The sequence below is a fragment of the Mastacembelus armatus genome, chromosome 4, assembly GCF_900324485.2.
Source record: "Mastacembelus armatus chromosome 4, fMasArm1.2, whole genome shotgun sequence".
NCBI lineage: Eukaryota > Metazoa > Chordata > Actinopteri > Synbranchiformes > Mastacembelidae > Mastacembelus > Mastacembelus armatus.
In genome coordinates this window covers 21,504,359-21,530,183 of record NC_046636.1, presented here as the reverse complement: position 1 = coordinate 21,530,183, position 25,825 = coordinate 21,504,359, and the positions used below count along the sequence as shown (strand labels likewise).

At 40.8% G+C, this 25,825-nt stretch overlaps 1 protein-coding gene across 2 annotated transcripts in view; it reads left to right on the top strand.

Moving 5' to 3' along the window:
- The window catches only part of dab1a (DAB adaptor protein 1a), a 172,061-nt gene that overhangs the window by 77,890 nt on the left and 68,346 nt on the right, over window positions 1–25,825 (top strand). For both annotated transcript variants that reach the window (XM_026305632.2, XM_026305623.1), the window contains exon 2: window positions 18,690–18,746. The gene's annotated coding sequence lies outside the window, so the exon portion shown is untranslated. The remainder of the gene's footprint in view (window positions 1–18,689; window positions 18,747–25,825) is intronic.

Here is a 25,825-nt window from a genome sequence, read left to right as displayed (position 1 = left end):
GAGAGTCTCGTCTCTACATCCTCCTCCTCTCATCCTGAAAGGTCAGGGCTCATTGCCGTGTCAGATGGAGTTTATTCATTCCTGCTCTCCCACCAACGTCATTCTTACCCAGGTCGGCTGTCAGAGTGGGTGAATGTCATGCACTTGTCAAAATCACATCTCCAGGATTTCTTTGCTTCTCCTCCTTTCTTGAATACTGAGGCTTCCCTCGCGTGTCTCCCTCTGGATATGTCTCGTCTTTTTTGGTTCCATTCTTTTACATAAATGTATACACACACAGAAGCAGACATGGGTTTTTTCATTGTTCATCTGCTGGTTTGTGTCTCTGATTTGCTTGCAGGTGAGAAGAAGAAAGCATGTGATGAGATTTTCCTTAAATCCAGCCATTATCTTGACTCAGAGCTCAGCCTTTCTGGCTCTGCTGCGTATTATCTGATTGTGCACAGAAATTCCTTGATGGTGCCTGTGCAAATTGGTTTGCCAGACACCATACACACGAAGGAGACAGAGAGGGAGAGGAATCGGTGGCAATTAACATCACCTCTTTACACAGACTACTTAAAATCCTTTCACTCTCGGTATAAAAACTCCTTTCTCTATCTCCCTCTCCAGGGCTTTCCCACTCCTTTTTATATCCTCACCAAATATGATTCTTTGAACTCCCCTGTTGGAGTAGAGAAGCGCAGAGGAATCAAACAGCCCATGTCTGCACACACTCAGATGCTTGTTAGAGAATTGCTGGTGTCAAGATGCATTAAACAGGTCAGACTGAGAGCTGCATGATGTGGGCTAATTTAAGGCATTAAACCAAACGAACATAAATGGTTTTGCCAAATAGCCCAAAGCTATAGTCAAGAGAGATTAGAGGTGGAGGCTGAGATCTAAAACTGAGACTCGTTGTCAGATGTGTTACACTAAAAGTGGAAACATTACATGCTAGAAGATGCAGTCTGGCTTACTTGGCCCTTAATTACCCATCTTGTAAAAACCTGGTTTGAAATTAACGGTTTGTGGTTGCTGGCTGCCATAATGGCTATCATTAATTCTTGTCTGCTTTGCTGTCGTGGTCCTTCAGCTTCTATTGTCCTTAAAGCTGAGGCTAATATGAGAGCAGTGCATTGGGCTTTCATTCCTGCTCTGCAGCCAATTAGAGCAACAGCAGCTCGTCTGTGTGGTCCATTGGAGCATGTCTCTGGTTCTGGCCAAACCTGACCCTGCTGTTGCTCCCTCGACTCCTGCTGAAAACTCTGGAGCCATTGCGCCCGCTTGGTGCTCTACAGGCAAGGCCCCCTCTGTGGCGATTGTGTCAAGTGTGAGGGGTCCTCAGGGCCTCGGTGACCTACCATGCAGAAGATTTGTTCACCGCTGTAACCACCAAGTTGTATTGAATAGCAGTGTGCGTTTGTGCACTGGTTAGGTGGACAGCCAGGGGGCAACACTGCTTTTCCACTGGCCAAACAATGCTGAGCACCCGAGGTCAACAGGAATAGGGAGAATAGCAGGTTTATAAAATGCTACAAGCTCTGTCATGTTTGTCAGTGAAGAAAACATGGCAAAGGGGAGGGAGAGAAAGAAAGAGATGGCTGAAAAGAGTTTTGAGTTGCCAGCGCAAAGAGAGCAAATAGTAAACTGAAATACATTTAAGTCTAGTTTATTGATGCGGTGGATTTGAAGCACCGGTAGATGTGAGTTCCCTTTCAACCTGCAGCACTTGTCAGATCACAGTCCCAGACTCCCTGGGGAGCTACACTTTACCAAACATACCACTCAGCCATTGATCGAAATAGAAAATGAAGGATTTTCTTTTATCCCTTAATAAAATGGAAATAAATATCCCTTTGCATGTCTCCTTCTTATTAGCTGCATAGGTCAACTGTTTCACGCAAATTAGTCCATGTTACTATTGCTGTCAGATTCACCTTACATCAGAAAGCCACTCATTTCCTATGCATTTAATCCTGAATTATACCTCGTAGTTTTGAACAAAATGAGCGGGTCTCTGAGTTCTGTCCTGTATTCTTACCTGTACATGCACCACAGCTGATGGAGAGATGTACAGGAGTCCAGTTTGTAGGAGCAGATGATTATCCCACACTGTGTGAACAGCTGTCAGAGAATATAGGGAATCCATGGGGGGAGCTCACACCCACCCTCAATTACAGGCTTGCACTGACAGCCAGCCTCTCTCCTCATCAGCCAGCCAAACCACCCTCCTACCCTCCCACTCCCACTGAAGACAGCCCCTCCCTCCAGCTCTGAGGACTCCTGAGCACCTCCACCATGTTTCCAGCTAACCGTTGCTATCTTATGTTTGAAACATGCTGAGAAACAAACATTGACATGTAGCGCTTAAAAGATTGTCAATTGGTGTATTGACAAACATTAATGAGATATTTTGATAATTGCCTTACTGTTTCTGGCATTTATCGACTGGGAAGGACATTAACTCTGTGGAAATGGTGTGTCCCCTCCCTGTACCTACGCTGTTTCCCTTCAGGTTTTTTTTTTTTTTGTTGCATTTTGCCCTGACAAGTTAGAAAGAAGAAACAAGGGCCAAGAGAAGAATCCAGTTCAGTGCCTCACTGGATAGCGTCACATCGTGTTGCAGATGAAGCTGATGCAGATCTAACTATTTTGCTGCATGGTGCTGCATTGATTTGGGCACATCCCCCACCCTCTGGTACTGGGTGTATGTGTGTCTGTGCTGGGCCCAGGGGGCTACCAGTTGGCCATAATAGAGGAGGGCTAGTACACAGCATCAATAACACACAGGTTAACACAGCCCACATTATGTGCTGCATTACCTCTCACCACATGCCCCTAATGGACAGTGCTTGCTTATTATTACTGTTCAACTCTGTCACTGTTGCTGTTATGTTAGCCATAAATATAAGCTATATTGCATGTATAGAACCCATATGCGCCTTTTACTTCTTTGAAATATTTGAATTATCTTGATTCAGTCCCTAGCTAATACTGCCTCTGCGCCTCTATTCTTTGCTTTTTATTTTTTCTATCTTTGTCTGTCACCATGCTCTCTGTCTTCTGGTTCCCTGAAGCCCTAATCAAGGCTCTGAGAGGAGGCACACAGAGACAGAAAGAAGACAGCACAGAGACTCCCAGTATGTTCACTAATAGGGCAGAGGTTGGAGTCTGCCAACTGTGGCCATAAAGACTTTGGTGCCGAAAGCTCTGACAGCACACAGCTTCTTCTGAGTAACCAGGAGACCCAAGTGCTAATGCAGACAGTAGCGCATGGTCACAGGCTAAGTGCTAGATGCAGAGCTTTTTGGATGCATCAAGGGCCCCAGGCTGAATGTAAGACTCCAGAACAAAACATTTTTTTATATAAATCACATAAACAGAAGCCTACTCTTTTTTTCTTTTTGCTTTTACATTATTCTCACCTTTTATGCAGCTTACCCTGCCCTCACTTCTTCTACCTCCTCCCCACTTACAGCACAGTAGCTTAGGTTCAGGTAATTTGAATATGTAGATGTGAAGTATGAATGATTAATTAGAGTAATGCAGGGGGATTCATACTTCTTCCATGTGGATATTGAGTGACTACAGTGAATTTGCATAGATCTTAACCTTATCTCACTAGTGTAAACTGAGCCACACTGTATAGTTTGTAATTTAAATAAATGGTCATGTCCACAAAAAGAAAAAAAGTGGGACTAAGTCATCAATAAAAAGCTGACTGTTAGTTATGCTTGTACATAAAGCATAAAAGGATGTCATTCCTAGTCTACTAAACTATCTCCAGCTCAAATGTTCAAGTCGACATGGGACTGTGGGGGTATGTCGGGTCAACAAATGTGTTAGCTGATGTATTAGCCCAGCTTATAGCCTGACGTGTTACATATGTTACACACATGGGGTCAGCATAATCGATCATTTTCCGAGCCCTGGCTGGTTTGATTTTCTCTCTTGTCTAATTGGGCACAGGGGACCTTTGGTTTGGGAAAGTGCTTGAGACACAGCTCTTTTGTCATAGCAACAAAACATCCAGCATATCCCTGTACACCCTTACACCTATATGACGAACAATAATCCAAAGGATGCACACGCGATGATGAATGGTATTTGTCTTGATCAGTGGGAGACTGAAAAACAAAACAATATTTGTGATTGTGACAACTGTTACAAAAAAATATTTATCTCAGTAATCATTTTCCCATCAGGCACTTTGTCAAGCTCCATGAGATGTTGGAGTGTTTTTAATCATAATTAATAATGCTCATGTTTAATCTCCTCTGTATGCCTCTGGAGTCAGAGCAGTTGTCATTTAGTCATTTAGATGAACCTTGTGTTAGACGTCTAGTTTCAGACCACTGGTAGAAACCCCTCCCCACCCAGCCCCCAATTTCTGTTTCACTGGAGCAGCTGAAAAATGCACACAGAGGCTGTAATTGAAATGTAGTGAGAATAGATTGTTTTTCTGTTAAGTTGAATTTGATCGCCCCTGAACTGTAAGCACATTTGCATATTTTTAATTAAATGTCTGGATGTGCAGGGTTTTTTTTTTAAAGACATCTACACCAATGTGTCCTGCAGTGTGGCATTAACTAATGCATGTTTGCTCCAAAGGGTCAGTATATATTTCTCTTTACTCATTATTTAGGATAAACTGGCTTTGACCATGTGTTTTGCCTGATGACAAAAGTATTATTGTTTCTCTGTGTCTGTGTCTGTGTCTGTGTCCCCACCCTGTTGTACCTGTGTATTTGAGCTGTGTGTTCCTGGTATATACAGCAATCGTACAAATTGTACATAGCTCCACTCCAAACATTTCTTTGCCTGTTGTTTTTTTTTTTTTTTTTTTGACCAATCATACCTTTGCAAAATGGTTGCCATGACAGCCTTATAGCCTCAGCGATGCTAGAGGTGTGTGTGTGTGTGTGTGTGTGTGTGTTTGTTCATACTTGCATTTTTGTGTTTCTGCCACAACCACATTGCCAGAGAATTGAAGTGAACAGTGATAAGAGTTCAGTTTAGTCTTGTGTGCAGGTGTTGTTACTTGTTTGTCGGGTAACATGGCCAAGCTATAACAGAAAATGCTCCTTGGAGAGAATCCCACTAGTCTGATCAATAACTTGCTGGAGAGTCCGGATGCAGGAGCATTCAGTCTAATTATTCTGATTCAGTACCTCTTTCTGATCATCTTTAATCCATGTGTAGCTTTGTGGATGGCAGTTTTCTAAGGTAATGTTTACTTTTATAAGACCTCTGCATGTGTGTGATGTGCAAGCATGTATTTTTTGTTTTTGTGTTTATTTTTGGGCATATCTTTAGATTTGCCATTACAAACTTGTCTGTGATTGAATTGTAGCTGGGTGGCAGAGGCTCAATGTGGGGTGCACAGGGGTAGACACATTTTCTTTAATTCTATTTTTACCAGGCCTCATAAATGTCAAACATAAGCTGAGGAAATACGACCTGTTTAGATTATTATTTAAATGCATTCCACATTCATTCCCAGAGACATGTGGCTTTCACTGCTCCAGTGTGCTTCCTGAAAGGACAGACTTGTACATATGAATGCTCAGTACACACAGGCATGTACACATAATGGATGTCAAAAAGATTTGTTCAGTTTTTGTTTTCGTGGTGGTGGGGTGGGGGGGGCAAGTTAGCTGAGAGATAAATGCCCAATCACACATACACAAGCAGAGGAAAACACAGACACACTGCTACTACTCACACACACATGCTAAGGAGTGAGGGTATGTGAAGAATTTACTATAACTTGCAGGTCCAGTAAATGTTGCAGAGGAAGGGAGGAGCAAAGGAGAATGGAGGAGATGTGGGTGCAGGGGCAGTCTGGGGTCAATTAGTATTCATAAAAGACAAATGAATCCATAGCTGTGGTCTAATACCAATTACTTTTGATCACCTAATCAATTAGAGTTGGTTGGGGTTACTGTGGCTAAATAGAAAATTAAGTGTGACGTTCACCATTGGCATCGAGATGACTTTTCATCAGTCACCATATTGGACATGTTAATTTCCTCATCAAGGTGGAGAATGGAAGGATATTCACCCGACTGGTCGGAAATGCACACTCCTGCACATACACATGCAACCACACATAGTTATTAGAGGCCCTTTATTAAATATCCCTGTGGCCCCTTAATAGACAAATAGCATCTGATTCTATCATGAGGAGTATAGAGAAAAAGAGAGCGAGAGAGAGAGAGAGAAAATGAACAGTCCTCAGTGGTGGAGAGAATATGTAGCACTGAGAGACAGAGTAAATGAGTAATTCAGAACTGATTGATTGTACAAGAGAGTGAGAAATGGAGAGTGCAAGAGAGAGAGTGGAAGAAAGGGAGAGAGAGATAAACCGTAGATTGCGTATAAGGAGGGGAAGAGAATGGAAAGTAGATGTGTGATAGATGGATAGGAAGGGAGAAGCATTCAGACGAGAGTGCAAGTCACTCCCCAAACCTTTGCTGGATGGTTATTTAGCTCACACTCCTCTATGCTGCATGTGCGGTGTTTACTACACCTTTTTCTATTCCCACCTCTAACCTAGTTGAAGTTCAGCCATTGCCTTGAGCTTGTGGAAGAGGACTGGCAGCAATATCTGGTCAAACCCAGCGAGGGGGAAAGCCCGGTGGTTAGTATTCTTCGAGTGTACGAGGCACGGAGACAGGATGGAGAAGGAGGAGAGAGTGTCTGGTGGGGGCAGGGAGAGGATGTCTGGAGGATAAGGCTGTAACTTTGGTAAAACCAAGCACTGCTGTGCTTTGAGTGGTGTTATATGTTGCTTCTAACATCACAATTATTGTCTGCTGCAGGATATGTTTATATACCGCTCTGCTTTGCCAAATACAGTTTTGTTTTTGATTACTATTGTTGTGACCTGTGTCAAGTTTCAAGTCAGTGTTGAATTGTTCATCTACATAAGGACTGTATAAGAGTAGTCCATTGAGTTACTTCTTTAATGTGGTTCACCTCAAAAGGATAGTTAAAAAAGAGCCAAAGATATAGGCATTATCATTACCCACAATGCACCCCAACCACACGTTGATTGGAGATTCAGGGGTGTCCTGTTAGTAACAGCTAATGCAGCCTGCAAACACTGACACTGAAGGTAACGTATGAGATTTTGCACAGCGACCTGTTGGAGCCACGCTTATACAGCCTTCAGATATGTTCTTTATTCCCCACTCTCACTACAGCTGTAACTTTAAACAGGTGCTTCTTTACTTAAATATAATTATAAAAATCTGGATCATATTTTAAGGTGTTCAGACAAAAAAAAAAAAAAAAAACAGACCTGCTTTAAAACACTGCAAAGGGCTGCATCATGTTGTTTCAGACAAAGGTGATGCCATAGGATCCAGTAAGGCTGTGGTGACAGGTACATCAGTATGAAAGCAGCAATCATTTTGGTTTTGTTGCATCAATCTCAAGCTAAGCAGTAGAAAAGAGAAATTAATTACAAAGTAGTCTGATGCATGCACATAGACTATTTAATTGGCTGATACAGTAGTTTTATTCAAATGAATAAAGGGCCTATTTTTTTCATACAGTGCTGTTGTCTGGCTGAACACAGGCTGACACTGAGCATGTCAGTAATATTCAGTATCAACATTTTGTGTAGGCAGGGAACAGTTTGTTACCCTCAGTGTGTTTGTAAATGCAGATTAGCTGTATAGGAGCCTATTTTTAGGAGACATGTTTGCTTTTATTTACAACATTTCCTGTATTTCTAATGTAGCTATGTACATTTCTGTGTACGTGTATCTGAAATCCAGTGTAGCCACATGGGAGTACAGCTGCTGCGTGTATGCAAAGAGGTGACACTCACACCACTCTTTACACTGTAATACGTGGATTGGATTTCCACTCATACTACATCCATGACATGTGTGGATCACACCAAGAGAGGCATTGACATGAATTTATCTTCATTCTTGTAGATTCATTTCTCTCTGCCCTACATGTCTTGCCCTCTTTCTAATTTGTCTTTCTCCTACTTCCCCTCTCCATCCCCACCTCCCCTCCATGTCTTTGAGGCCAGTGGCCAAGACAGGCTCGCATGATGCAGTATTGATGTGGACGGTTAGTTAGCTCTTCCTCCATGTCTATAGTATAGTCCTCCATGTCTAATTAGTGTCGAAGGAGAAGGGCCTATCACTGTGCGTGTGTGTGCGCGCGTGTGTGTGTGTGTGAGAGGTGTTTACATGTGTGTCCTAGCCTCTGTTCTCTTATCTCAGAGCTCTCATTAACCAGGCTTTGTTTTCCTTAGCTTCATTAACATTCCCATGACAGCGGCTGTTACCTTGGCACTAGGCTAAATGCTAGGCTAAATGGTAGCCATGAGAAGTCAGTCCTACCCCCTTTCATTAACATTAGCCTGTTTACATTGTCTAAGTGTTTGTAAGTGCAGTGATACAGCTCCCCTTGATGGCTCTTTGGTGGTGGATCTACATATCAAGTGTTTGCCTTAGCTGTTCTGCTTTAAAATGTTATGAAACAAATCATCTCGCCTGCAGAATATGTTAGTCCTCCTCTCACCTCTTGGTGATTCTACTTGTCTGTGCCCATAAGGATTCCTGGCTAAGCTATTAATGTGAAGGGAGCATCCGCACTGCATGTTTCCTCCAGGTGCACTCTAATATCACTGACTGGCCAGAATTCATAGTGACAATAGAGGAAATGGGAAGGAATAGGCAGGTTGCAGATAACAGGTGGTGCAGGATGTAGTTTTTGGTGTCCTGGTGTATGTTCCTCAGAGGTCTTCTTTGTATATAGTGGAGCAAATGAGGGGTGGAGGGATATGTAAAAGAGATCAGGCTGTGACAGGAGGGTGCTAAGGTGGCACAGGAGCGAAAGGTGCAACTGCCATCCATCTGTAATGCCATGGACACCATGCAGCAGCAAGATGAGGAGGACAGTATGTTCAGCAGAGTCCTGGAGGAGGAGTTCAAAGACCAGCCGCTCGACATTTCCTCCATCCATTCTCACACTCCTTCTCCCGTTTACACCTGTCGCCGACTCCCAATTATGATTCACAGATCAAATGTAGTATGAAAATCAGCTTACACTCACACAGACTGTAGTCATCTTATCACTCTGTTGTGATGCAGGCTGCTCTGAACACTGTTTACACACATTTCAGTGTGTTGGAAAGATCCAACACCTAAAATTTTGATTGCAAAGTAAAAAAAAAAAAAAAAAAACGGCCACCATATTTTTCCACAGCATCCACCTTTGTTTTTCTTTGTCTTCTTGAGGAGGTTAGGAAGAAATCTGAAGAAATTTGGTTCCAGTCGTTTTAGTACACTTTTAGTTGATTTCACTTAATCAAAGCATCAAAGCTCACTGAAGACATGAAGCATGTGAGCCTATGGATAAGGGTTGGGAATGTCAAAAGTGCCAAACAGTAAGGTGAGCAATGTTGAGAGAAGGAAGGTATTTGCAGTCTGTTTTGTCTCACTCTTGTCCTAACAGAACCCACCCAGAACTGTTTGTTTGTGCCATTTATTTTTGTGGCTGTGACTCGCTCGTACTACGTGATTATTGGTGCATCAGATAATCATTTTGTCATCAGCAGAAAGATTCAGATTGCACAAGGGGAAGAATTCAACCAAAATGATCATTTTGCCTGGTTAAAGTAGCTCCGAATCAAAGGGTAAAGGACTCAACATTTTGTACCAGTGTTTGAAAATAACAGTGAGAAATCTATTGTAGAAGAGACAGAGGTTCATGCGCAGACAGTAGACTCAATCATCCATGATGTAATGCAGCCATAAGACATGTATTTTGAGTAAGGGTTGTGCCATCTCTGTCTCCTCTGTCAGGGATTGAGAGAGGTGAGACAGATGTGAGTAATTATGAAGAAAGCTGTCATACCTTCTATTCATCCTTCCTTGTCCTCCTCTTCCTCTCCACCTCCTCTCCTCTCGCTTTATCATGCTTCACTTTGCTCTCTGTAAACCACCCACTAGCCCTGTCTGTCAGCAGGCCCTGTGCTTACATATCCTTGCAGAGGCTGAAGTGGTCATTATTCACAGCTTAGGCCATGGCTGTTTGCTGTGAAATAGCTCACAGTGTGCAAACATGCGTTCAGAAATGCCATTAGCATAGCGATTAGCATAGCTATTTCACTTGTTAACCCATCAAAAGCACAGACACCTCTCTCAGGACCCCTACTGTCAGACCTGACAATACACTCGTAATGGCAGGACATGCATTTCCATCATGCACTCATTCTCCATCTGAAAAGGAAATAAAGCAAAGATAATAGTGTGTCATAGATTAATATAAAAAAAAAAAACGAACAACTTTTTCATTTCCTCTTTTCTTTTCCTTTTCCTGTCTTGCCTGTGTTCCCTCCCTTCTATCTTAACATCATGTGGTCTTTATCTCAGTATCAGTTTGGCCTTTTTGTCCACAATATGTCCCCAAGGATCCATTCACTAAATGGAAAACCCCTCTCCCTGGTAGAGTTACACAAACACACACGTGCACATGGTGCACAAAGTGGCGGTATAATAATGTTATTTCAACAGCATGGCCAGTGACCCCTCTAAAGAGGATTCCTACAGTGGCTGTATACACATAACCTTAATAATTCACTCACATGCTTCTCTCTCTCACACACACAGACACAATGAAAAGGTCTGAATAATTTACAGAGAGAGACGCAGAGCCCCTAGCATGAATAAGTAAAAGTCAGCCCACTGGCCAATTGTGCCCCTCTCATGGCTCCTCTCCGACAGCGTACACAGTTTAATCAGCTCATAAATATTGTATTGCTTACTTTCTTGATAGCCTCACTAATTCTGTATTCCATTTTGTTTTCATTTAACTACCACTTAACGAGCCTACAAATTGTAGTGTTAAGAGACAGATTGAAGCTACTTTTTCACATTCATTTCAACAGAAATGTAAGGAAATGTTTAATTCACTGTTGCAGTAATTACATACCATTAACCTACAGTATGCTGTTCTTATCTTCTGATTCGTTTTATCTTTTTCGACTGAATGCTTGTTCGTTTCCCAGCCACCTTGTTATTGTGACTTTAAAAGCGTTTTACCAACTCAGTTCATCGGTTCCGCTATAAATCAGTTCCACACTACAAACAAATGCACATCACCACTATCTGTGTTACATATGTAGGTGAAACTAAACTTTCACATATACTTCATTGCAGAATCACTATTTGTGTTTTGAATTTTGGCTAATTGTTGTGATTAGACCAATTGTTTCCTATGCAAGTCTATATATCAATTAACAGGGTTCCATTATGATTATCTATCATTATAATTATTGCTGTGTTGGCAATGATAGCAGTTAATATGTATTAATTAGAATAAATCACTACTGTAATTAGTATCGTACCATAATTACTTAATACTGCATGGTAATCAAAATAAGATGTATGTATATAAATTAGGCTCAGCCAACAAACTAAACAAGAACTAGATGAATCCTGTTAATTTTGTACACTTTTACTTATTACTAACACACAGCTAAGCAACAACACAAATACAGATAAGCTATGGAATATGGTTTATAGCACTTACATATGCTAAACTGCAATACAATGGGAAATTAAACTTTAATAAATAAATATGTATGTTTAGTAGTTGCACAATAACTGAATTTTGCACGCTGATCAATGCATGCATGCACAGACTGAATGATTGGATATCAATTTCCAGTTACACTAGTTCATTATGAAGCGGTGCTAATGACAGATTTGTACAGCTTCAAGTTAGATCAGTAAAATGATACCAAACATAATCTAGGTGAACCAAGTTATGATTAAATTACTACAGCCCCTAGCATAAACAAAACAATCAAATTAATGTAACAAATGAAGCAAATATCATTCTACTAATAGCATTACTAAAATGCCTTTGTTAAAGCACCAACAGAGATTCTTTAGCTTCATATCAATTTATTGATTTTCTTCATACATAAAAGTTGGTGATTTAATTAGATTGTATGCTTCCCGAGTTCAATCTTAATTCTAAAGTACTGCAACACACCCGAGAGACATTTTACACTCACAAAGCACATAAAATGGCGACTTTAAATTAGAAAACAATTACAACTCTCAATGTAACTCTAGAATCCTATGCTCTGTTTAGTATAGGGCTTACAGCAGCTCTGTCTGCACGGGATGATACTTTATTACTCAGAAACTGGTGTATTATTGCCTGTCTTTGAACTAGTGCATGATTCTATACTTAATCTTCTTGATTCTTTTGTGGCATAAATAATGTACCCTTATTTACCAGTCGAGGTTGTTTGTCTGAGCACTGTTGGATCAGAGGGTTCACTCTGCTGTGACTTTGGTTGACATGTTCAGATCCTAGAAAATAATATGCATCATTATAGCTCATTCTCCGTGACACAAGTAGTGCTGTAACTGCAAGAACTTCGATCCTTCACCAGCTTCTCCCCAGTTAACGCTGTCAACCAAGACAAATGCAGCACAGCTGGATGTTGAACCCAAGTCATTCTTTTCACCTGCACCACCAAGATGCCACAGTTATGGCCTTTACTGCTGACTTTTATAATTGTAACTACAAGCCAGGTTCGCATTAAACTACTAGAAACTTTTTTGGCACCTTTATAGTGGATCGTAAGGTAGGCATCTGTGACCCATTGTTTTGCTTGTTTTGTACTTCTGTCTTTTAGGGTTTACTATAAAGTTCCATTTAAGACGTTATACTTGGAGGTAATAACTCCTGAGTTTTGTGAGGAGCAGTAGGTTTGAGTTTGGTGATACAGTACCAAAATAAAAAAAGCGAGGGAAGCTGTCCTGACAAATGTAATATTAACAACCAAAATATGCTGGTTGCTTCTTGAGCTGCATAAACCACCCACTCTTCTTTATTTGCTTAGAATTCTCCTTATCCTCCTCCTATTACCTGCTGGTCCCCTTTCCTGACCTGGCTGTCTCTGCCTGGCAGATCCTAGCACTGTCTGGCACCCTGGTCAGGAGAGCATCTTGCTGTAGCAGCACAGATCATGACAATTAGTCCAGAAGTAGGAAAGGAAGCGAGAGCAGAGGGGCAGAATCAGAGGTGAATCAATAGAGAACAAGATTTTTGTCCCCCTCTCTCTCTCTCTCTCTCTCTCTCTCTCTCTCTCTCTCTCTCTCTCTCTCTCTCTCTCTCTCTCTCACACACACACTCTTCTTTCTCTTGCACTTCATCTATCTCAGCAGGGTATTGTTCAGTTCTCCATCAGTTATCTCTGCAGCTCTGTGAGTGTCATATTGTTAGTAATTAAACTATCCGTTAAATCAGTAATGCAGGCACTTTAAGGAGCCAGGCTTCACACTTTATCCTTGGCTTCCTTCACAGCAGAAGCTTTGGGATCAACATGGATAAAATGTTATGAAAATTCTGACTGGTGAAAGGTTCTGTTGAGGGAATTTCTGTATGTGTTACGTGATAAGTAAAACAAGAGAGCCACTGAGAGAAATGTTGCTGCAAAAGGTGTGAAGAGAGAAGGGCACACAGAGGAGAGGGGGGGGGTGTAGACGGAGAAAGAAAGTGAAATTGCATAAAACGCTGAGTGCAGGGTGCTGCATGTCAGCTGGTATCAGGGGGAGTATTTGGTGGCCGGGAGCCAGTATGAGTGAGATGAGGGGAGGCGAGTCTGCAGAGCCAATAAATTGCGGGCCTTCAAGCCCCACTTTACATTAATGGAATGTGCAGCGCTGTTCTCTCCAGTCGGCTGCTGAGATTAAAGAGTGGGGAAATGGCTGTGGACAGGCTTTCCCCAGCGCGGGCTCCCTCAGAAACCCACCTACAGGCCACTTGGTTCACAGACCCATGAAACAGTGATGACTGTGCATGGAAGTCCTCAAAACCTGGAAGGTGTCTTTGACTTGTGATTAGAACAATCACAAATGCTTGTTTGGCCTGTTTTTGTGTATTCTTTATTAAAGATCAGATTTTGGGAAAGTGAAAGTGTATACAGTGCAGTACTCTAAAGATTTTTTTTTTATAGATTATGTGAGATAAAGAGTTGGGAGTATGAGAGAATGGCTGAAGCATATTCACCTAAACCCCACACTCTTTCCCAGCCCCTAAACCCATTAACCCAACAATTTATCTCTTAATTGAACTATGCCACTGCTGTGTCTTTTGCCTGTTTTCTGGTGGTTTTGCTCGTGTTTGATGGAACGAGATGCATCTGCGAAGATTCAATTAAAATACCGTTGCCTTTCTTAACTACTTCTCATTGCTTGCATGTCTCCTGCTAGTCTTTTAAAGTGATTACACACAATTATTTCAATTAGATGTCAGGAAGTAGTGCCATCATCATCAGACAGTAATCAGGTTGTCTTGGAGCAGCGGGAGACAGAAAGCGACAGCTCCTCTCATTCTCTTTCATTAAAGATGGAGGAGAACATTGCAGAGCTTTTTTGCTTCCTTTTTTATCTTCCTTCTATTTTTTCTGAATGTGGCACGCTTTTAAAAATGCAGAAAAATACACTGTACCCCTTGCAGACTGTGCTCATCGCAGCTAATGAATGAAATCCAGATCTGGATCTCTTTCAGAGAGTGAAGAGGGATTGAGTTAGACACAAAAGAAGAGCAGGCCTCCTGTTGTCCCCTAGACAGAGTCAAATAGAGTGTGACAAGAGAGAGACGTTATACGGGCAGCCTAGCACTTATAATGACTTAATATAACAGTCGATATGGGAAAAACTAACATGACATTCTTAAAGCTTAACATTCAGGTAAAAAAAAAAAAACCTACTTTATTTATGTTTTCCCACTTTGCCAGTTGAGGTGTGTGTGATGGGTGATGTTGGTCGTTATTCTGCATCCAGCACACTCCCTGTGGGGAGCAGAATGTGCCACAGGAACTACTGTACCATGGGACTATAGTATGTAGTATGGTAACAGCTAATGCCATGGCCTCAGGGGCTCTGTGCTCTGATAACAGAGGCTTTGCAGGAGGAGACGCACAACATACTGAATAAACCACCACACACACAATGCACACAAAAACACTGTTACACATGCACTCACATATGATAGAGGTGTGTATATATATATATATATATATATGTGTATATGTATATGTGTATATGTATGTGTATATATATATGTGTATATGTATGTGTATATATATATGTATATATGTATATGTATGTGTATATATATATATGTATATATGTATATGTATATATATATATATGTATATGTATGTATATATATATATATATATATATACACACCTCTATCATATGTGAGTGCATGTGTAACAGTGTTTTTGTATATATATATATATATATATATATATATATATATATATATATATATATATATATATATAAAGTGCTTTTTTAAACATAATTTCATAATTGACAGCAGATATACAAGATTATAAGGCGGCCCAACCCTCTGCAGCACATGCTTGGTTGCTTAGTTGAGGCCACGCTGACTGCATGTCTTACATCAGCATCAGTATGCTATGGGCATGGTCCTGTGTCTACACCATTCTCCTCCCCCCCCCCTTACACACCTCTCCTTTATGCCTCCATCGCAGTTCTCTGTCTTACTTCCATCACTTTCTCCATGCTCACTTTGCTCTGTACTCCCCTCGGTTCCTGATCACGCTTTCTTTTAATATAAAACCAAACCAGATTTTGGCTAATTATTACAATCGAGCTGCTGCGTATTCATCTCTTTGCTGTGTTCAGCATCCTTATCTTATCTTTGAATTGGGGGTGTTTTCTTGTACTCCCTCACAGTTCCACTTCTCTCTGCACCTCATCTCTCCCTGGACTCCCTCCTTCACCACGTCCTTGTGTCAGTGCTGGCTCTGCTTTTGGATTTTCAAGCCCAAGTGGGAGCAGCATGCTAGGCTAATTACACAGTTAGTTTCCAGCCATATTGGCTAATGTTGTTTTTCTGCTTCTTCCCTCTGTTGTATTGTAACCAGGGGATGGGCCCATTAATTGCCCTGCTGATGGCTGTCATCATCCACATTCTTGCATGTCCGACACAGAGGGGTAGAGTGTGTGTGTCTTTGTGCGTGTTTGTGTATGTGTGTGTGTGTCTGTGTCTGTATAGGTCTCAGCGGGTGTCTGATGGGAGGGTGCTCAAGTGTTGAGGACTCATCATGGGTTATTAGGAGCATGCAGGGGTGCCATCAAGCGTGAGAGAGAGAGGTAGAGGTGGCATAGAGAGAGAGAGAGAGAAAGATGCGTAAGAGAGTGTCATTCCAAAAGCAAAGCAGTGCTGGTGCTTAAAGTGTGATTTTCGCCATAAATAAAACATTTTGGCAAAGATGCTGAACTTGGTGACTTTGGGGGATTTTCCATGGGACAGATTTTGGTCAAGATATCCTTTAATCTTTAATGTGGGTCAAAATCTTAAAAGGCACCACCCTGCACTTCCCATAATACAACTCTTTGGCATCTTTTGTCAGACACTCACCCACATCTTTCAAATGCCACACACTGATTGTATTGCAGGCCTTATGTTATAGATTTGTAGTCTCCAAAAATCAAATCAGTCATCTACAAAAATCCTGCTCTCATCTCATGACATCATCAAGGTCATTTTGTTGGGTATTACAAAGCTTCCTCACTAAAAAGGACATATTACTACTGTGCCACCCACGACTAGTAAACTGACTGTGACATTAAAAAACAGTCGCATCCTCCTTTAAGCAAGTGTCCTAAAGGGTCATGTGGCATTTATTTAAATGTTTCAAAATGGCAGGATTTTACACTTTCTCTCTCTCTCACACACACACACACACACACACACACACACACACACACACACACACACAGCAATACATATATACATACATAGTATACTGTAGTGTACTTACAGCGCAGATGTTGCTAATTTCCTCCGAAGCATTCTCACAGCATGTGTTGGCAGACTAAATATAAAGGATAGGAATATAAACTGCCTTGTACGCCATGATTAATTCATTTCATATTCTGCTAGTCCAGAATGAATGTGCAGTTAATATTTAATATTCCTACGCTTTTACACATGATTGCAACATGATTATGAGAGGGACACATAGCGGGTGTGGGTGTTTAGAAGGTGAGAGGGATGGCAAGAATGAGGCAGGTGAAGGAGAGAGGTTGAAGTGACATGTTTTGCAAATTGCATTGTTAATATAATTTGTGCTTTCCAGTAATGCTAATGTCATGCTTAAGTAATTGAAATACAAAACAAAATTAGGCTGAAAAAGACAATTAAAGAGATGACTGGAGTGCGGGAGGAGAGAGGCAGCCAAGACATTACCATGTGTCAGTGTGTGGGGTAAAATGTGGACTGAGGTTGTTGAATAAACACCTCTTGCTTTATTTTCATGCTGTACGCCATGAGAATTCAATTGTTCATTTATGAAACATTACAATGAATAACAACAATGTGTTTATATTAGTATAGTCTACGATCTGGAAGTAAGCTGCAGGAAAAAATAGAATAATGGAGAGGAGATACATGCTTCATATCACACATTACTGCATCCTTTGCAATTTATTACTCTTAATTTGGAGCTTTTAATGTCTACTTTGAGGTCATGTGGTATTAATGGGTATTACAATAATTTATCAGATTCCGAAAGTGATGGAGACTCTGGACTGGCTTTCAGAACATTACATTAAAAACACAAATGCTCCTTTTGAAAGCTTGTGTGGTATTTATATTTCTCTGACAATACACATAACATCTTTGCAGATAAGGTTCACCAAGGTCGGGAGAGGAGTCGATGTGCACATCACAAGGCCCAATGCACATGGCTCACATGGCCCAATGTGTTAAAAACCAGTTGAACCGGATGAGTTAACTAAAGTAAAGTCGTAAAGTAGCCACAGCAGTGTCTCTAATGCATGTTCACTTGGGTGTAGACAGAGAAACAGACTCTGACATGGTGTTGCAGTCATAATATTTTGAAGGCACACTGTGTAAAGTAAGAGCCATAGGCTATTGGAGGAGTTAATTAGAGGCCAGGCCACTCTTCCCTACCTCCTGACCCATTTCCACTCCTCCCTACATCTACATCTCTCCTCATCTGTCATTCAGTCCCACTACTGCTAATGAGCTCATTGTGAGCCATACATTATCTCTGCAGCTATACCTGTTTCTCCCTACATTGGAGCTTGGCTTCTTTTTCTCCATCAGAATGAGAGAGGCGGCTATCCGTTCCCTCCATGCCTCCAATTAGATACCCCTCTATTCATCCTTCTGTCATTCTTCTTTCTTCTTTCTCTTCTCTCTATTCTGTTGTTTCTCTCGTCTGCCCGTGCTGGAAGCAAGTTGTAGAACAGACTGCTTTATGCAAAAGGAGACAAGCCCTGCGGTCACCGTAGTTTTGTTACTGAGGCAGAGTCACATTAGCCTCTTTAGTGTGCCCATGTATGTGTGTGTGGCCCTGTGTGTGTGCTTTTATGTGTATAAGTGTGTTTTGAGGCTGTGTGTGACATTAGCCTCGCAGGTAATGATCTCATCTCCCCGCTGGTGACTAGAGGCACAAAAGAGAATTACGCACACACACATACCACACACACACACACACACACACACACACACACACACACACACATTCCGTGAGAAGGAAAGATGGGGAGTAGAGATTGGTATTGTAATGGTGCTCTAATGGGCTACCTGACAAGTGCTTTTTCTTAATGCTGTACCTCCCTTTCCCTTGCTCTTGTCTCCAGGTGCATTTTCCTTTTTTGAGGAGCAGTGACATGGATACCAGGTGTGGTGACATCCAGGTATGTATTTGATTCTGTTAACTGTTATGTCTCTCATGTTTGTTAGCATCAGACATTGAATAATGCTGCTTTGTCATCACATCTTAGTCTGTTTCTTCTCCTAGTAGCTAGTGCTAAGCTAAATCTATGGTTATGTTTAAATCATATATTCTATATAATGGACTACACTTACCCTTTGTGTCCCCAGTAATTTATGATCTTTGTGTTACCCTCTTTAATTTCAATAATTCTGCTGGCATGTGCAATATTTTCTGCTACAATCCCACAGTTTCATGTAAAAAATGTAATATCTGCAAAAATTACCTTTATGCATCTGCAGCTGTCAGTGATGACAAAATTATTTGATTCAGAAGTGTCATAAATCTCACTTTACCACACACTTCAGAGTACCTCTGAGTGTTTCTGTGTATAGTAATGAATTATTTTTGACACAGCTTAAATCAGTTTACACTGCAAATAGCCACAGAATGAATAGAAAAGACTGAAATCAAATCCATATGTGTCCCTAAATACAAATGGAGACAAAGAGAAAAGATTATAATTGAAAATAAACTCATAAGATACACAGCAAGGCTCCAGCAGATCCCCGTGAACCTAAATAGGAATAAGCAGGTATAGATAATGGATGGATGGATGGATGCACGCACAGCGGTCACCTCTGCACATCACATTAATCACACAAAAGCCTACATGAAAAAAACTACAGAGAAACAACACCACAACAAACCAGGGAACGCTGAGGCAACACACGGCAACAAGACATTAGTGATGCAAACTCTGCTTCACATGTGTGAACCTGCTTAAAATGAACGAACCAACAAACAGCAAAGACAGCACCATGTTTGCAAAACATGATGATTTTGTATTATTCTGTTAAAATTAAAACATGTCCTAAACATTTTTCATATTACGCTGGGAGGCCACAACACAATAACCAATTACTTCTCTCTGTTTGGCTGATATGATTTCATTGTGACAAACTAAACATGCTATCAAACAGTTGTTTTGCTTTGAATCCTAGAGCCCATCCACCTGCTATCAGATCTGATGTTTTTTTTTTTTTTCTCCGCCCCACAGACACACTATGATGCTCTTATATTCCTGGCTCTCATTTTTCTGTTTATACCTACTGAGATGAGCAATGAGCCCCAGGCAGCTCTCACTCACCAACCTGAGCACACGTAGAGGCACACCAGCAAGGAAACACACTTTCTCCCTCACACACACACACACACACACCCGCACACACCCGCACACACCCGCACATGCTGCGAGTTAAGGCTAAGGTGAAGGTTGGAGGTGGAGGGTTTCATCAGCAGTGTGTCTGACCATATGAACTAATGTGATGCAGTTAGCAGTGCTGTCAAGCCTCAGGAAGCACATAGAGGACTGGAGTTCCTACTGTGTCCTTGCTCTGAACTGCACACCATCAATAACATTTGCTATTACTGTAATATTACTCATTGTAGATTTGCAAACATGAAAATATGATGAAGAAGCACTGTCTACGCAGTCAGGAGACATCCTGAAGCTACATTTTGGTAGTAATTGGGGTGATGCTATGAGGCCATGGTCTTTTCAGTAACTGCTATCAAAGCAGTAAAGTTACATAGTATATTTTTGACATGTAAAAGCTCATGTTTTATATAAATCCATAAATTCACTTGGCTTGATTATCTTCTTGAACAATGGCCAAGAAATAGCATGAAGGGAATGAGTGTACAGGTCAGTACTGATGCCACAGGAGAAACTGGTTTGGAAATGTTTTTGTAAAAGCCTAAATTAACTCTGACAATCCAAAAACAATTAACCTGCATGTTTTTTGTTTCTGACATGTGAGGTGACTTTATCAGATTAAATACATATCAACACTTGTACTCCTACACATGTGCAGACAGAGGCTGGCACACATACAGGAAGGGAAAGAGAACAAGAGTACTACTGAGCCAGTTAAAAATGAATGAAGACAACATCCATGAGAAACAGCCCATCGTGCATTATTTAGAATATTGAGAATACACTGAAACTATGCCAGCTTGACTGTTCCACCTCCTCTGCCCTCTTTTCTCTTTCTTCCTCCTCCCAGTACTACCATCACTCCCCTCTCCTCCCACCCAGCACACACAGTGATTCACAGAGTTTACCAGAGGTCGAGCAGGGTCGGTATCATAACTCTTCAGCTCAGCAGAGCAGAGGGTAGTCAGAAGGAATGTAGTCTATAACAAATTCTTTTATTAATGCTTCAATTTACACTGATATAGACTGTAGGGTTTCTGTGTTGATTTTTATACCCTTGATGTGTTTCTTCACAGATGAGCTTAAATGTCCTGATTCTCTGGAGCAGGGATTTTATTGTGGGAGCAAACAGGCAGTTTGAATGTCTGCTTTGTTTGAAGTTGTGTGGAATTATTGTTTTGAAACGCACGTTTGGTGTTTCATGCAGTTATGTCTCATCACTTCATATATAAATTGATACTCTTGTGCAATGTAGTAATAGTTTGAAATATATTACAAGGCTCTCAGTCCATTCTTGTGCCCCATAATGCACTTGGCATGATATCTAACATTAATTAAAAATGGAATAGAAGGAAATAGAGAGAGATTTGAGAGATCTTAAAGGGGATGGTAACTTTGTCAGTTACAGGATGTTTCATGTATCATCATGAGAACAATGCTTCATGCCGTAACAACTCTACAGTCAAAAATACAGAGGCTGTTGAATAAGCAGAAAAAAACTTACCTTAACTGGTGTGCCCATCTCAACAACAGGCAATATTGTCTGTTTGTGTTTGAGAACTACTTTTCAAGATGGCACAGGATGTCAAAATGCTTTGAAATGTGAAGTAGATGACTGCATCAGACCTAACTATGGTCTTTATAACATGCGTTAGAATGATGCCTGGCCAACGTGCCAATTTATATGTTTCGACAAGACGCTGAATCTCCACCAGCCCCAGTATAGGCTCCTCTGTCTGCACTTTGAGGAGAGAGCAAAGAATTTGTTCATACAGTGGTTTAGTTTCATTTTATGCCATTAACTCAGACAAATGCCTTTTCTTTTATTACACTAAAACGGTTCATTCCTGAGTAATTGCCAGCCTTTACTGTTTAAAGCTAAACATTATTCCCCATAACCGCAAGGTTGTTTTCCTCACAAAACTACTGCTCAAGTGAAAAATAAATAAATAGATAAATAAAGCTATAAAATTGCCATAGGCAAACAGAAATAAAATTAAATTTTAACTGAAAACTATTCTTGGAAAAAATAAATTAACAGTTGCTAATGTCGCTGCTTATTTTATCACTGCTGCCTCATGTCATCACAGTAAGACCCTGTTACTGTTTGTCTAGTAATAACCTCCGTAAATTACTTCTCAAACACAAATTATGTTTTCATTATGATACATTCACAAAATACTTTAGAATAAGATTAATGAATTTGCATGTTTGTTTTATTTGTCTCCATACACATAATTGTCATTCTTTTTTAAACACACACCCCAGAAGCTGCTGTGGGCACAACTGGTGGCAAGTGATTGCATTATAGTCCATGTAAAACCATAGAACTGGGATCATCACATTGCTATCATATCAGAAATAAACCTTCAAAGACAAAATAGTGCTGTGGTGATATTTGTGTTTGAGTGTTTTGGGTTTTTTTTTTTTTCAGAGCAGTTCAGGATGTCAGGGCTGAGGGAATACAATCAGTTCAGACAGGCAACAGGCTCACAGGAGCTCACTGAGGTGCTGTATTAGATTCCCTTTACTCCTGCACCCTGCTTCTTCGAGGACACAGTGAGATGTGTGTGAGCATGTTCCCTGCCTACATATACATGAAGTGTTAATGAAATTTGATGGATCCTCCCAAAGGCAAAAGCCTCAAAGTTACACATCCTAAAAAAACATAAATGTGTGACATTTTAACAAAGCACATCTTTATGTCTAACCTCTCTGCTGGTTAACAAGCACATGCTACTTTCCTTTCCCTTGCATTTTAACCAGCAACATCCAAGTTACCCTGTCACCTAGATTTTAGATTTGATCATTCTCAGCAGTCTCTGTCTGCCTCTATTTTTCAATTTAATAACATGAGAATATAATAAGAGTGGTTTGCTGCATTGTCCAAATGTAACTCAAAACCTCCTCTGCATCTGTGTGCCCATACAGAGTTTTCAGATTCAATATAGGTTCTGTCTACTAACTCATCTCTTCTCATCTCCACATGCTCTCTTGCTCTCTTCACATCTGTCAGACACTTGATATTGTGATTTATCTGAGTTATTGAAGAGTGACATGCTTTGATAGCTACCGTTATACTGTGATATTTTGACTTAGGGGAGGGGTCCACCATCACAGCTCTTTCCCATCTGTGTCTGCTTTTCTCTTGTCATCTCTTTCATTTACATTTTCAGAATCACACACACATACAATACTTTGGTGTTTTCAGCTAAATGAGCATTATGGAAGTGTAGGTGATATGGGTCACTGTGTACTTGTGTGTGCATTTGGGTCAAAGCTAATCTCATTCCAGTCTAGATGTGTGTCTCAAATTCACCTCCAGATGTATTGACGCTTTCAGAGGAGAGTGTGTCATTTACAGGTGTCAGCTGATATTAGATTAAAATGTAATATGTCCACAGTAAGCCCTTTTTGAAACTGATATGAAGAACCAGTGTCTTTCTGGTTGTAGTTTAAGTTTTTAATAAAGTGCAGCAACTGTTTTCATCAGAGCAATACATAGCAGCAGTAGAGACTGCTAGATCTCATACAGCAACTATATTTCCACGTGTAACTATATGCATCATAAAACATCACACATTAGAGGAAATTATAGAAAACAAATTAGATTAATTTAATTGGTTCAATTGCATTCATTGTAATAAACCATGCCTCTAATTTTAATAACAGTTCTTAGTATGTTCCTGCAGCCTGGTGTATATCAGCTAGACAAAATAAACCCATGAAGAATATGGGACGGCATGTCGTAATGTTAATATGGACTGAATGAGGAGATAAACTAATCATATTATATGTGATATGTATTGATGTTTCTGTGTCAATATGCCATTGCCTGGAGTGTGTTATGAACCTGTCTATCCTGAGAGGCTCTATAAGCTGGGTGTAGCCTATTAAAATGCCTTTCCTGCTGCTGCCTCTTACACTGTTTGTTGAATGACCACTGCAGCACCTTATTAAAAGCTTTGACAGAAACATGTGCTCCACGTTTCATCCCTCCATGTCCTGTCTCATTGACCAGTCTGTTGAGGGACAGGTTAGAGCTCTGAGTTGCCCGATGTGCATAGATTCTCTCATATTTGATCTTGTTTTAATACTTCATGCCCTGAATCGGATGTATGTGCAGTTTAAAGGTTGTTACATTGCACATGGCTTAAGGTTTTAACCAGGATTACTATATGTCCAGTGATGGACTGACAGTTATAGTACCCACTGTACTGTACTGCTGCTACAGTATTTTAGCAGTGCAGAACTATGTTCAGGCAATTAGTGAGCTCCCTTTGTTGTCTTTAACGAGTTTGACCCATTTCACTGATAATATGCATAAATTTTCATTCTTTGTTCTCTTCTGTTTTGCTCACTGTCTCTATCTTTTCCTTTTTTTCCTCATCTGTCTTTCTCTTTCTTTTCCTCTCTCTATTTATGTGTGAATTAGAGGAATCCTAATCCTGTGAAACAATGTTTTGCGTGAACAGTATGAGGCAGCTGACCTTCACACTCTCACTGGAGATCACATCCATCTGGAAGTTCCCATGGATTACCAAAAAAGAGCCATGTGTGCATTAGCATGTTTGTGGGTTATTTAAGCGATTACATCTATGCTGTGTGTTTCTGTGGGACTGCTGTATGTGACATAGGAGTGAGAGGGAAGAAAGAGAGTGAGCTACTGGCTTGCCCACATGAGCATCTGGGAGTTATCTGTTCAGCCAAGCTGAGACAGGCAGACAGAGGCTGTGAGAGAAGAGAGGAGGAAGGTGAGTGAGGGAGGGAGATACGGCAAAAAAGGGCAGAGATACTGGAAGTGTGGGAGGGAGATAGACAGTAGAGTTATGCATAGATAGAGAGGGTAAACCACAGCTATACTTAGGAAACTATGATGGGAAGCGAGAGTTAGGAGATGTGGTTGAGTAAGAAAGAGAAGGTTGTGGAGAGATCAGGTTTAAACAGACAGGGATCATATGAAAATGACCCTGTTGGCGTGTTACCTTACAACAAAGCCTAGGAAGTGCTTAGCACCACCTTGTCACAGATCCCCAAACCTACTTCTATAGTAGCTTATTAGCTTTTTGCTATCAAATCTAACAAATGATGATAGAAGCAAAGTTGTGTATTAGTAGTAACTGTTGTTTAATCGTTTCATGATTAACAGTGGATGATGGGGATTACTCTCCCAGGGACATGTGCTTGAATAATGTTTGATGCATTGCTTTACGTCCCTGTGTTGTAGAAGATAAACTAAATAAATAAACTCTTTTCCTGGAGGTCCTCTCTGTCTCTTTCTGCTGTGCTAATACATTGGACGTGGCACATTGAAATAAATGTCCATGTTAGTTTAAGCTTCTGATCATGGCTGAAACCATTAATTTGTGAGCTATACTATTAGCTGTAATCCAAGAGGAAATTTTAGTGTGTCTTCCCGTTGACCTCGGCTCTATATTTATTCATTTTAGTCAGAAAAAACCTTTAGAAGTGTGTTTTTGCACATATGTTCAATAAATGTTACCCTTTTAACACTAATAGCAGCTTCCAACAATGTACGTTGTTTGTTAATTTGGCAAAACGTCTGATTTATCTGCCTCCTTGACATATTCCACCTCATCCCGCTGCTGCTACGAACTTTGAATCCAAACCTACTGTACGTCCTTGTCGAAATAGATTAGTTGAAAGACTATTGTCTCTTCCGGCCTTTGCAGAGATCAGAGGAACTGTGTCCACACTGATGCTCCTAAATCCCTGACAGCAGCATTCCACATCTGGAGAGGAGCATGATCTGAGGCGAGGAAGTGGTGTAGAAATGGGAGAGGAAAGAGGAAAGAGGTGCACAGGTAGAAAAACTCCAAGGA